The sequence below is a fragment of the Dioscorea cayenensis genome, chromosome 4 (genome assembly GCF_009730915.1).
Source record: "Dioscorea cayenensis subsp. rotundata cultivar TDr96_F1 chromosome 4, TDr96_F1_v2_PseudoChromosome.rev07_lg8_w22 25.fasta, whole genome shotgun sequence".
NCBI lineage: Eukaryota > Viridiplantae > Streptophyta > Magnoliopsida > Dioscoreales > Dioscoreaceae > Dioscorea > Dioscorea cayenensis.
Window position 1 is genome coordinate 10,312,909 of NC_052474.1, and position 12,931 is coordinate 10,325,839.

Sequence of the window (12,931 nt, forward strand, 5' to 3'; positions counted from 1 at the left end):
AAATCTCTTAGTACCCGCTCAGTGAAACCAAATTGAAGTTGGATAACCGAAATGATACAAATTAAAGTTTGATGTTCAAAGTGAAAATTGACCATAATACAGTACCCACTCAAGATATATACCCAAGTAAACTTAAAATGATGAATGAAAGAGGTAGTTCGTGTTAATAAATTAGTTTAGGATCATGAATGAGATCTATAATGATTTAAATTATTAGATTAGTATCAAATCACTGTACAACAAATTCTCTGATTCAAAACAAAACCTAAAACATTCAATCAATCATAAAAAAAAGTAAGAATTAAAAAAGGTACATTTACTTTTGCATTGGTGATGATCAAGGGACACGGAATCAATCATAGAAGTTGTGTGGAATCTGACCCACAAATCCTGAGCACACTCTTCCATCTCCTTAATTTCCTTTTTGAACTCCTAGAGCATCAGAAATTAGAGATGGCAATTTGTATCCTACCTAACGGGTATACCCATACCCGTACCCGGTCAAAGAGGGTATTACCCTCTTTGACCGGGTACGAGTACGGGTAAGGATATTACCCGTTAGTTTTTGAGCGGGTACGGGTCGGGTAAGGGTATGCCCCTACCCAACCCGTACCCATACCCTTACCCTTAACCGTTGAAGAGGGTACGGGTAAAACCCGTACCCGTACCCTTACCCTCTCATATATATAATTTTTTATTAAACTAAACATTTACTCATAATTTACTCAATATCTATTTTCATGATTAATTTGAAAATAATACTTCAAATTTTCTCTTAATATATTATTTTTAAATTTTTATTTAATATCTATATTTATATTTGATAATATTATCAAAAATTGAATTTTTAGATATATATTAAGAATCATAATTAAATTAAAAAAATAAAACAAATATAAAAAAATAATGTTATAATAATTTATTCTATAAATTATAAGAATATCCTGAAAAATAAGATACTAATAAAAAATCAATTGGATATAACTTATGAGAATTACTTATAATGTTTTTTTATATTCAAAAATCTTACTAGATATTTATAAAAATTTGAAACTATATAAAAATATAAATAATAGACATATGAAAAAAATTTTAAACAAAAACCAAGATAGTTAAACATGAACAAAACAAAAGGTAGAGTTACCATTGAGTTCTAAATAGACGCTCATTTTTTTATGTGATTATATAATTTAAGATAAAACAAATATATATCAACTTGTAATTTTTGAATTTATGGACATGTGTTTTAAAGATTATAATATAATCTATAATTAATTTATTTTTTATTATTATTTAAATTTAATTCGATAATTTGAACAACGGGTAAGCGTGGCACTGGCGGGAGTACACCAGTACCTCAGGGGTAAGGGTAAGAGCCAGTATGATTTTTTACCCCGAAGAGGCACGGGTAGAGTGCAGGGTATGGGGTAATGAGTTACTGCAGTGAGGTAAGGGGTTTTGGCATACCCTACCCGTTGCCATCCCTAGAACGACAGCTGAATTATAGCGGAGAATTATGAGAGTTTACACATTCTCACATAAGTCCCTCACTTATATCATATGTACAACTTAACAATAAGGTGTAAATGCTCCTTTAAAAGGCTTTATGAACCCTAGGCCCAACTCAATTTTTTTTATGTGTTGGCCCTATGGGTTTCCATCTATTTAGTCCTAATATATCTTTCATTATTATGTGATACTAAGTAACTGGGTCTGTTTTGCCTTTTTTTTTTTCTTTAAATATTGTTTTTTTAAAATTAATTATCGAAATACGAAATACGTATTTGGAAATGCGCATTTTATATTTTTTAAAATTAAATTTTATTTTATAAAAAAATTTGGGGTTCCATTAGTTTTTTAATATTAATTTTTTTAAATGTAGGTCCCATTGGTTTTTTAATATTAAAATTTTATTTTTTAAAAAACTACGGTCCTACTAGTTTTTTAAATTAAAAAACAGTTTTACAGTCAAGTCCTTATACTTTCATAATATTTTCTTATAACTTGTTTTATTTCCACTTCAATTCCCCTATTTCTATTTTTACTAATTCTTGTCGCATTAGATGAATGTATGCGCACATGCGCATACTTTCATATTCCTTGTCGCAATGTTCTTGTAGCGTGCGCATACATTCATCTGCATTGATAGGCATATGTACATAATACTTATAAGCTTGAGACAATTTTTAATGTATACCATAAAGAGTTTTAGCCAATGTCAAAAGAGAGATACTAGAACCCCTATAATGGTCCACGTCTATGTCATGATCCTACAATGCGAAACCACTTTCAAGGCGCCCAAAATCCACTAGAATTCTTAATGAGATCAACATAAGGGAGTAATTTTTACATGTTAAAATTTTTGAAAGTTTAATATATTGTTGTTATGAAAAATATTAAAAATCTTTAAATTATTAATAGTTTGTTAAATTTAGTGAAAAAAATAAGAGAGTAGAAGTGGGAATAAAAAAAAGTTATAAAAAAATATTTTGAAAGTAAAAAGACTGAAATTTAAAATTATTCTCTAATTTAAAAAACTAGTGAGACCATAATTTAAAAATAATGAAACTTCAATATTAAAAAATTAATGGGACCCGCATTTAAAAAAACCAATGGACCCCAAATTCTTTTTAAAAAAATAAAATTTAATATTAAAAAAATACATAACGGGTATTTTCGGAAATAATTACGAAAATGCGTATCATAGTGATTAATTAGAAAATAATAATATTTTGAAAAAAGGCCCTCTGTTTGTCACTAATTCTAAGTAATTATGTATTCATGTTTACATATATTATATATAACACATATATTATTTTTAGCACATATGAATACCCATGCATCATATTATTATGGTAACTCATAAATCATGATCAATGTACACTTAACAATGTATCATGATACTAATAGACTGGAATATTGGTTGAATAACCAACACTTCCATGAAAGTTGTTATACAATGATACTTTCTAACATATTGCATCACAAATGAGTTATAAGTACGCATATTTATCAAATTTGTTGAACTCATCTTAGGCAATACTGTCTCCATAAAGAAATGTTTCCTTTCCCATACTTTTGGCCAAGGACTTTTTTCCTAGGATATTTTTCCCTGTTAATAGAAGCGTTAGATTAGTTGTTGATCAATCATCATCTTTATAAGTACTTTTCTATATATACTATATATTTTTTAAGATCTTTTATATATCTTGATTGAATAAGTACTAAGACATACTTCCATACTTATGAGATATCTATAGTAATCTTAAGTTTAGAGTTAATTTGTATCATTCCATATGAGAATGGACTATTGATAAACATATAAGGTTCCACTACATATTCTCATTGCCGATTAATCCATGAACTCATCCCTCCTGATGAGCACCACATTTTTACATGTCATCACACAAATAATTTTTAGATATAATTTTTAGATTAAGCATTCATAGAATGTTTCTGTTAGAGAAAGAGAGGAAGAGAGAATGCTTGAACCACCAATCTCAGTGGACAAGCTCATGTATAAATAGATAATGAAGTGTACAATACGTATAGTGTACATGATATATACTCAAGATATACATACACATAGATACATGTATCGAACACCCCTCCTCAAACTCAAGACGGATCGTGCGTCTGGAGTTTGGATAACATGAAAAGATGTCGATCATGAGTCCGTGCTTTGGTGAAGAAGTCGCCTACCCGAACCTCTCGTTGGAAGGTAATGAAGAGACACTGTCTGAGAATGAACATGACATCGAGTGAAATGGGCATCCACTCCAATGTGTTTGGTCAGCTCATGCTTGACCGGGTCAGCAGCAATCTAAAGAGCCCCAGTACTATCACAGTGAAGAGGAATAGGTGAGGTATGCAATATCCCAAAGTCCTGTAGGATCGAGCGAAGCCAGAGCACCTCCCTCGAACAAGAGAAGCTAAAAGCACGAACCTCAGCCTCAAAGATCGGACTTTGCTGACAAGATGTCTGTTTCTTAGTCTTCCAAATAATGAGAGAAGACCCAAGAAAGATACAGTAACCAGTGACAGAGAAGGCCGGGGCCAAGCTGGAGATAGGTGCTGGCTTGGACAGAGACGCTGGCACGGGCTCGGGCGCAGAAATGATCGCCGAAGAGGAGAAACCGGCCGGAGAGAAAGAGAGGGAGGTGGTGGCGGCCGACGGTGGCCGGAGGAAAGGCCGACGGTGGCCGGAGGAAAGGCCGACGGTGGCCGGAGGAAACTAGACGTCTGATACCATCACTACAACAAATTTGATGATTAGTGGCAGTTTTCTACATGACAGATTTTGAAACCGTCACAACAGATACATATATTGTGACGAACATCATAAATTGTCATTCAATTCTATAAAACATAATATTGTATGTGACGATGTTTGAGAACATCACCTTGAAGTGTCACATAATGCATGGCGCCAAATTTTCACTTAAATGAAGATGGAGGGAAATTTCTTTAGTGACATTAACAATATTTTGTGACTCTCTATTTTGGTCATCCATGTATTACATTATTTGTGACGAAATTATAACGTCTTTGTTTTGAAAAAGATTTTGACATTTTATCGCTAGCGTCACATAATGTATGGGGTCAAATTTTTCCTAAAAATGAAGATGGAGAGTAATTTTTTTTGTGACACTAACAATATTTTGTGAGCCACTTATTTCGTCATCAACATATTGCATTGTGTGTGATGAATATATAACGTCATGTTTCCTAAGAAAATTTTGACGTTTTGTCACTAGCGTCAAATAATGTGTAGCACCAAATTTTTCCCTCCAAATGAAGATTGAGGGTAATAATTTTTAGTGACACTAAAAAAATATTTTTGTGGCACTATCCTATTGTCATCAACGTATTACATTGTTTGTGACAATATGTAACGCTCATTTTTTTAAAAATAAATTTTGGTGTTTTATCAATAACGCTCACAAAATGTGTGGCGCCAAATTTTTCCCTCAAATTGTAGATGGCGGGTAACGCTTTTTAGTGACACTCCCATTCTCGTCATTAAGGTATTGCATTGTTTATGACGAAAAATATAATGTCATTGTTTTTAAACAGATTTTTGACATTATATCACTAATAACATTGTACATTATCAATGACCTTTTGGTTTTGTCATACATCTTAATTATATTGTGATGTGTATACAAGTTACTAAAGTACAAAAATTTAGGACAATCTCACTTGTCACACATACATATAACATTTTTATAAGAAATTACATAATATCACATTAATTTAATTAATGCATGACAATAAGTTTTTGTCATAAATGATATATCATTTTCATTTAACCAATGTACTTATCATTGAGATTAATGGTTGAACTAAAAATAAAATAAAGGGTTGCTAACTTTACATTAAAGAGAGATGGATAATATAATATTCGAAAATGAAAGGTATTCATATATAGTTGCATAAATAAACCAAATTAAAAAATATATAAAAATTAATAATTTATTTTAAATTTTTTTATGAAGTGGACAAGTCACATGTCTAATGAGCACACAGATTTTATAAATATATCACACATCTTCATGCTACATAAGAGACGAGATCAATTCCCAATCTTGTCAATAGTATAAAAGAATCACAAACCTTAATATTTAATAGGAAAAATTTACCTCAAAAATTAATGTATAAAATAGCTTTTAACAAATACTGTTTCAAAATCGTTTATAAATATAAATAAATGGTATCCTTTTATTACAAACTGTGCAAATGTTGTAATTTTAAAAAATAACTAACTTTAACTAAAAATAAAAAATAATCCAAGTGCTTGTAATATCTAATCATCTATAGCAAAAAATTATATAAAAATTTCATGTAATTATTGAAAAAATAATAAATAAAAAAACTTTGATAATCAAATTTTTTTACAATACCCAATAATGTCCTTCAATAATTCCATCACAAAAATCTTATATGAAAATTCAAGCAATTAAATTATAAAATAAGACAAATTTATATGATATCAATTAAAATATAAAATTGAAACAGCGGATATCACATCAAGGGCACCACTTATTAAAAATAAAAAATAATCTTAGTTTTATAATATCTAATCACCTATATTAAAAATTATATAAAAATTACATGTTATTATTGACAAAAATAATAAATAAAAAACTTTGATATGAAAATTTTGTTTACAATAGCCAATAATGTCCCTCTACAATGACATCATAAAAATCTTATACGAAAATACAAACAATTAAATTATAAAAGAAAATAAATAGATATAACACCAATTAAAATAAAAAATTGAAACAATGGATATGACATCAAGGACACCATTTATTAAAAATAAAAATAATCCTAATGTTGATAATATTGAATCATTTATATTAAAAAATTATATAAAAATTATATGTAATTATTGAAAAAAATAAAATATGACATCAAGGACACCACTTATTAAAAATAAAAAATAATCCTAATGTTGATAATATCTAATAATTTATATTAAAAAATTATATAAAAATTACATGTAATTATTGAAAAAAATAACAAATAAAAACTTTGATAATGAAAAATCTAAACCGACCATGTCTAGAAAATATCCTATAATGTTATCATTTATATATTATCAACATTAGAAAATAATCCTAATGTTGAATGTTGATAATATCTAATCATTTATATTAAAAAATTACATAAAAATTACATGTATACCGTACCCAATAATTTCCTACAATGCTATCATGTCTAGAAAATATAAACAATTAAATTATAAACTGATATGAATTCAATTAAAAAATATAAAATTCAAATAATGGATAGGACATAAGGTCACATGTCTGGAGATTAAAAAATAAATTAAAAAAAGAAATGAATAAAGAAAGAAAAAGAAGAGTAAAGTTGTATGCTTAGGGAAAGGGGATGCTCAGGCCTCATTACGAAACCGACCCTTGTTTCTCAGAAGGATTTCCAGTCTCTCCGGTGCACCTTCTAGCTCCGAAGCCTGCCAACACGCCGCAAGTCCCAAGCCTTTCCGATCTCAAAGAAGGGAAAGGATCAACAACAATCTCATCAGATTCTTTATGAGGTGTATATATATATATATAAATATGTTGTGTAGATTCATAAAATTTGAATTTTTAGGTTGTTTGTTTGTTTTTCATGTTAAAAAATAATAAACTGAATAATTTTTTTAATTCTGAAATTTAGAAGGTAGTGGAGATTATTAAAATGGAAGGAAAAGGAGAAATAGAAGAGGAAGTGATAAAGAGGATGTTACTGTGTGATTATTAGAATGGAGTGGAGATTCATTCTGATTCTTTTTATTTTTTTTAATTAGTATTTGTGTAATTTCAACTTCTTTTTCCTCCTGATATTTGGATAATAATAATATTAAAAAAACAAGATTAATTCATTTTCGGGAGCTTGATCACAAGCTTTGATGGTGAGGCTTGTAAAATTTAGATGCTAGTTGCTCTTATCACGTTCTCTCTTGGCTTGGATCTCCCGAGTTCTTGCCTACATGTGGTAAGCCATCCAATCCCTTCCTCACTTCTTGCCCTAAATCCTAGCTTTTTGTCCACTTTTATTGTTTTCGATAATTTTGTTTTTCCTTTAATTGGTTTGTGATTTTCTTTAAAAAAACTGAAAATTTATTTCAGCTTTGTACTTCTCCCATTTAAAGCAACCCACTTGCAAAGTTTCTGCTGCATCTGAACATGTGGTCTTCCAATTAAGTTCTACTTCTCCCATAAGACAACAATTGAGCATCTCTTTTTTTGCAAAGAACTTCAGGTGAGCTTCTCAATGCTTGGTTCTGTTCTTTTAATGGATTTTTTATTTTAGTTTATTTAAATTTATTTATTTATTTTCATTTTTGATGGGTTTTTTTTAGTGTGTTATGAGTTTGGTTGGATGCTTATCATCGACATTCAAGTGTAGATTATGTTATGTGATTTTATTTATTGTGTAACAAAATGTATGTGGAATTCTATCTTATCACATAGGTTGCACTAAAATGAGATTATTTTTAATTAAATCTCAACTTTAATAATTATAAAAAAAATCTAGATGATGCAATTATTTGATTGTATTTCTTTGAACATAATGGTATCTATAACATGAAAGGTTCCACTACATATTCTCATTGCCGATTAATCCATGAACTCATCCCTCCTGATGAGCACCACATTTTTACATGTCATCACACAAATAATTTTTAGATTAAGTATTCATAGAATGTTTCTGTTAGAGAAAGAGAGGAAGAGAGAATGCTTGAACCACCAATCTCAGTGGACAAGCTCATGTATAAATAGATAATGAAGTGTACAATACGTATAGTGTACATGATTTATACTCAAGATATACATACACATAGATACATGTATCTAACAGTTTCTATGTTAACAATATCATTAGCCCCACATAATGATTCATAAAGTATTAACTGTTTAAAATTAGAGTTACAATAAATTCAAGTCTAAGTGACATGATCTCATAATGGTCCTTAATCATTATCTAGATTCATAGAGTGTGAGCCCCACCCCTTAGGCTTTGCTTGGAAAGAAGGGTTGAGAGGGGTTTTGGAGGTAAGGGCTCTCTCAACCCTTGTTTGGGGAGAAGGGTTGGAGGAGGATGTAAGGGTTTTGGAGGTAAATGGGGGGTTGAAAACAGCCCATTTCTCAACCCTCTAAATTGAAGGGTTGGGAATGGTTGATAATTTCATAGACGAAAATGCCATTTTAATAACATTGTAATAACTAATAATATCCTTTTATTTTGAGAGTGAATTCAAATAAAAAAAGCCTTATCATTGAGCTTTTTCTCCTCCTATCATCATCGGAGATCCACCGGAATCTTTAGTTATAATTTTATTGGACGAAAATATCTTTCTATTTTTATTTACTAATATGTATGGGATTGTATAAAGATTTGAAAATATTTATAGATTTTTTTATGTTAATTAATTATTTTTTAGCCATTTAATTGAGATTAATGAATAAAATTTATTTGTTGATCCATTATTTATCATAATAGAACATTTGAAACTCAAAGGGTATTTTGGTAATAACAGTGTGTAACATTACTTTCTCTTACCTTCAAAACCTTCCTTTACCTTTGCCCCAAACAAGGTATGGGTTGATCCCTTCCTTTCCTTTCCAATCCCTCCCCTTACTTTACTTTATGAACTGGGGATGTAAGTGAGGTGGGGCGGGGCGGGGAATGGGATCCCCGTCCCCATCCCCGCTTCCCACGCGGCGGGGATTCCCCGCCTCCAAATTACCCGCGGGGGAGAAATTATCCCAACTCACTCCCCCGCGGGGATCCACACGGGGTCGTGGAATCCCTGTCCCCCGCCAATTTTTTTTATTATATATATATGTATATTAAAGTAGAAAACCTATTTAACACTTGTCAATTTCTCTTAGAAATTTTACCAATATTATTTTAATAATATTAAAATATTTATAACATAACACTAAATTATATTATTTTAAACTAATTTTTATTATTTTATCTCATAATATATAATAAAATTAATTTTATAAACATATTATATTTTTGAAATTGATAAATAGCTTATTTTATTTAATTTTAATTTTACCTTAATTTCTATAGAAAATAAAAAAATTATTATATATTTTTTAAAATTTTCATATATATATTCCTACCCATTGATTGTGTTTTCAGTTTCAAAACCCTAGATACTTCTTCGCCTTCTTTGGATTTAGGTCACCGTTAGGAAAAGTGAAAGTCCTAGTCTCATCTTTCTCTGCCTGTTTGCGAGTGGTGTCTACAGCGAGGATGCGAGAAGGGTCTCGTCATCTATGGTTGATTTAGTATTATTGTTGAGGTAAGCTTCCTCTTTCTCGGATCTTTGACCAAAATGTAGAATTATTATTATCGATTTTTAGATCTTGATGACAGATGTTAATGATGGATGGGTTAGGTTAGCTTCATATTTGAGGAGTTTGGGATTAATTTGATAGGTTTTAGATTTAATTTTTGATAATGGTAGAAACCCCTCTTCGATTTTAAGGGTCTTAAAGACAAAATTTAGAGGAGAGTAAAATAAGAAACTTGTAGAGTTTAACGTTGGCTAAGTACCTGCCAAATTTCAGAATTTTTACAATTGTATCCTGTAAGATATAGCCTTTGAATGCAGGTGCCTCAGGTAGGATTTCTATCCAGGCCTTTAAGTGTTTTTAAGTTATTTTATGATCATCGACATTGAATTGGAAAGGTGAAAGATAAGAAAATTGTTCATTTTTGAGTTCTCTAATTGTTAAAAAAATTGCATTACTTTTGGAGTTGAAGGTTGAGAGATATACATATTTTAAAAGTATATGTTTGAATTAAAAGTTTGCAGAAATACCTGGAGAATCAAATGAATGCCATAATGTGAGTAGTACTCCAAATAATGTGAATTTCGGATATGTGATTTGGAATAGTATATGTAAAGTTATGAGGGGTTTAGTTCTCAATGATTGTGATGGAATTGTTCATTTGCCCTTTAAAGTGGATAATTGTTGTTGTACCCTCGCAAGAATCAATATTTGGGAGTCTAGATTAATAGCTTGAACTTTTTGCATATGTACCCTTTTATAAATATCATTTTGTAATACTATTGCTTACTAGCCTCTTAAGCTTTGTAGCACATCAAATATTGTTTTAAAACTAATAGAATCTCTTCCCAAATGTAGACATGCTAAAAGCCTTGAATTTGTGTAAGAGTTGGGACTATTTTTGGCCGTTAATCGATTCACTTTATCCCACATATAAATCTTATTATATGTATATACTTGAAAAATTCTAATTTTTAAAAAAACTTTTTGGAATTTTTTTGAGAAAAATACTTGATTATTATGATTTATATTTTTGAATTATTTATTTATTATTATTTTTTTGGAATTATTTGAAATTATTTGAAATTTTTGAGTTAGTGATATTTTTATTTTGGATTAGAATAATCTGAAAGGTTTAAATATTTATTTAAATTTAGATTATTTAATTTCTAAAGTTTTAGATAGCTTATCTAAATATGTATTATTTCAATTCTAAATTTTAGATATTTTTTTAATTAATTTCTAATTAATTATTATTAATATTTTTTTTAAAATTATCCATTCATGTTTGGATTCAAATAGATGGTTTATTTTGCTATGATAAAATGGGATCATGCGACGGCGAAAAATTTTGTTTGGCAAATTACTCGTATTTTGCCCAATCTGAATGTTGATAGTTTATTGTTTTGTGAACATGAAGTATTTTGACATAAAACTAGTCCCCAATTAACTATACACTAACCGTATCACTGGGGTTAAACACTGACTGTGCCGAGATGTACTTTGATATATAAACTATAGCATCCTACAGTTTTCCGTCGGTGAAGAATAATGTCCTCTGATAATTCTGGCTCGGGTCACGAAGGGTGAAAATATGATTTCTGATAATTTTGGCTCGGGTCACCGAGGGTAAAATATTAATTCTGTTATTTTGTTTTGACAATAGTTGTTTGGGGGACTTATGTGCTTAGATTTTGACATTTATATTTATTTGAACTAAATTTGATTTCGAATTTTTGATTTTGATAAATTATTGATCCCTATATTTTTAGTGGGTACTTGCTGGGCTTTTGAGCTCATAAATATTGTTAATATCTCTTTTTAGATCAAGAGTATTGTTGGGTGACAGATAACTTAGCGGGTACGACAATCACTAAATTATTATGATGTAATAAGTCTCGGTTATTGTGGGCGCCGCCTAGGTTTTATTTGAATAAGCTTGTATTCGTTTTGCAAAACACTTAGTCTAATTCTATCAATGTTGAACTATTTTGTTATGTTCCTAATTTTGACCTCCTTGTTAGATTCTTTGTTCTGTTTTGGATCAGGTTTTGAGGTCATGTATGTTTACTTGGCTTCGGCTTTGTAGGTGTACGGCCATTTGTCAACGTATCAGGTCTATTCAGCCTGGTTCAGGGTGTGCCAAATTTAATTAATTGGTGAGAGGCGCTCACTTTAAGTGAGACAAAAGCCTTAGATCATGGGTTCGACTCCGGAGGAGTGTGAATTAATGCCCGACTAAGCAAAATAATACCTGGCTTGCGCAGAGTTCTGTTCTGGGCCTTTTTTGTGAGAGACCGGCCAACCTCAGCTGTGTCACCCCTCTTCATATGCTCCAAGGATTCCCGAACTGATGAGCAAAGGAGGCTTGAGGGAAAAAAAGCATTGGCTGATTTGGGGGCTAGTATTAATCTCATGCCATACACACTATTTCAAAAATTGGGGTTAGGAGAACCAAGGCCAACTAGCATGACGTTACAGCTGGCCGATCGTTCAGTTATTCATCCAAGAGGTATAATTGAAAATGTTTTAGTAAAGGTTGACAAATATATTTTTCCTGCAGATTTTTGTGATGCTTGATGTTGATGAAGATGTAGAGGTTCCACTAATTCTAGGGAGACCATTCCTCACGAACTTCCAAAGGCGCTCATCGACATGGATGGAAGCAAGATGATGCTACGGATAGGAGAAGAGAAACCACATCTTGTCCATCGAAGCAATGAAGCATTCTCTTGACTTTGATGACTCATGTTATTTTTTAGATGTCAATGATAAGATTATTAATGAGTTATTGTAGGAATTTTGCATCCGGACCCATATAAAGAGTGGTCGGACATTGAGGAGGAGAAAATGAGCAATCATGTAGAACAAGTCCTCTAAAAGCAACCAAAAGGAGGATTTTGAAACAAAATTTTCACCACTTAAAGAGGTTGAGATGTCACCATAGGAAGTACTCCAATGCACTTGGAGATAAGCACAAAAAAGAAAAAAAAAATGATACTCCCTCATTCTATAACATGTTTAATCAATTCTCCTTGAGTATGCAGAATTTCTGTCCTTCATGTGTACATGTTGTAAAGAAAGAAATTTTCCATCTCTATGAGCCA

At 30.6% G+C, this 12,931-nt stretch overlaps 1 long non-coding RNA gene across 1 annotated transcript; it reads left to right on the forward strand.

Moving 5' to 3' along the window:
• The first annotated feature begins 7,401 nt into the window (after positions 1 to 7,401).
• Positions 7,402 to 11,969, forward strand: LOC120257990. The gene is made up of 3 exons (XR_005535938.1): positions 7,402 to 7,506; positions 7,641 to 7,773; positions 11,914 to 11,969. It is a non-coding gene; the product is annotated as an uncharacterized LOC120257990 (long non-coding RNA).
• Positions 11,970 to 12,931: the final 962 nt, after the last annotated feature.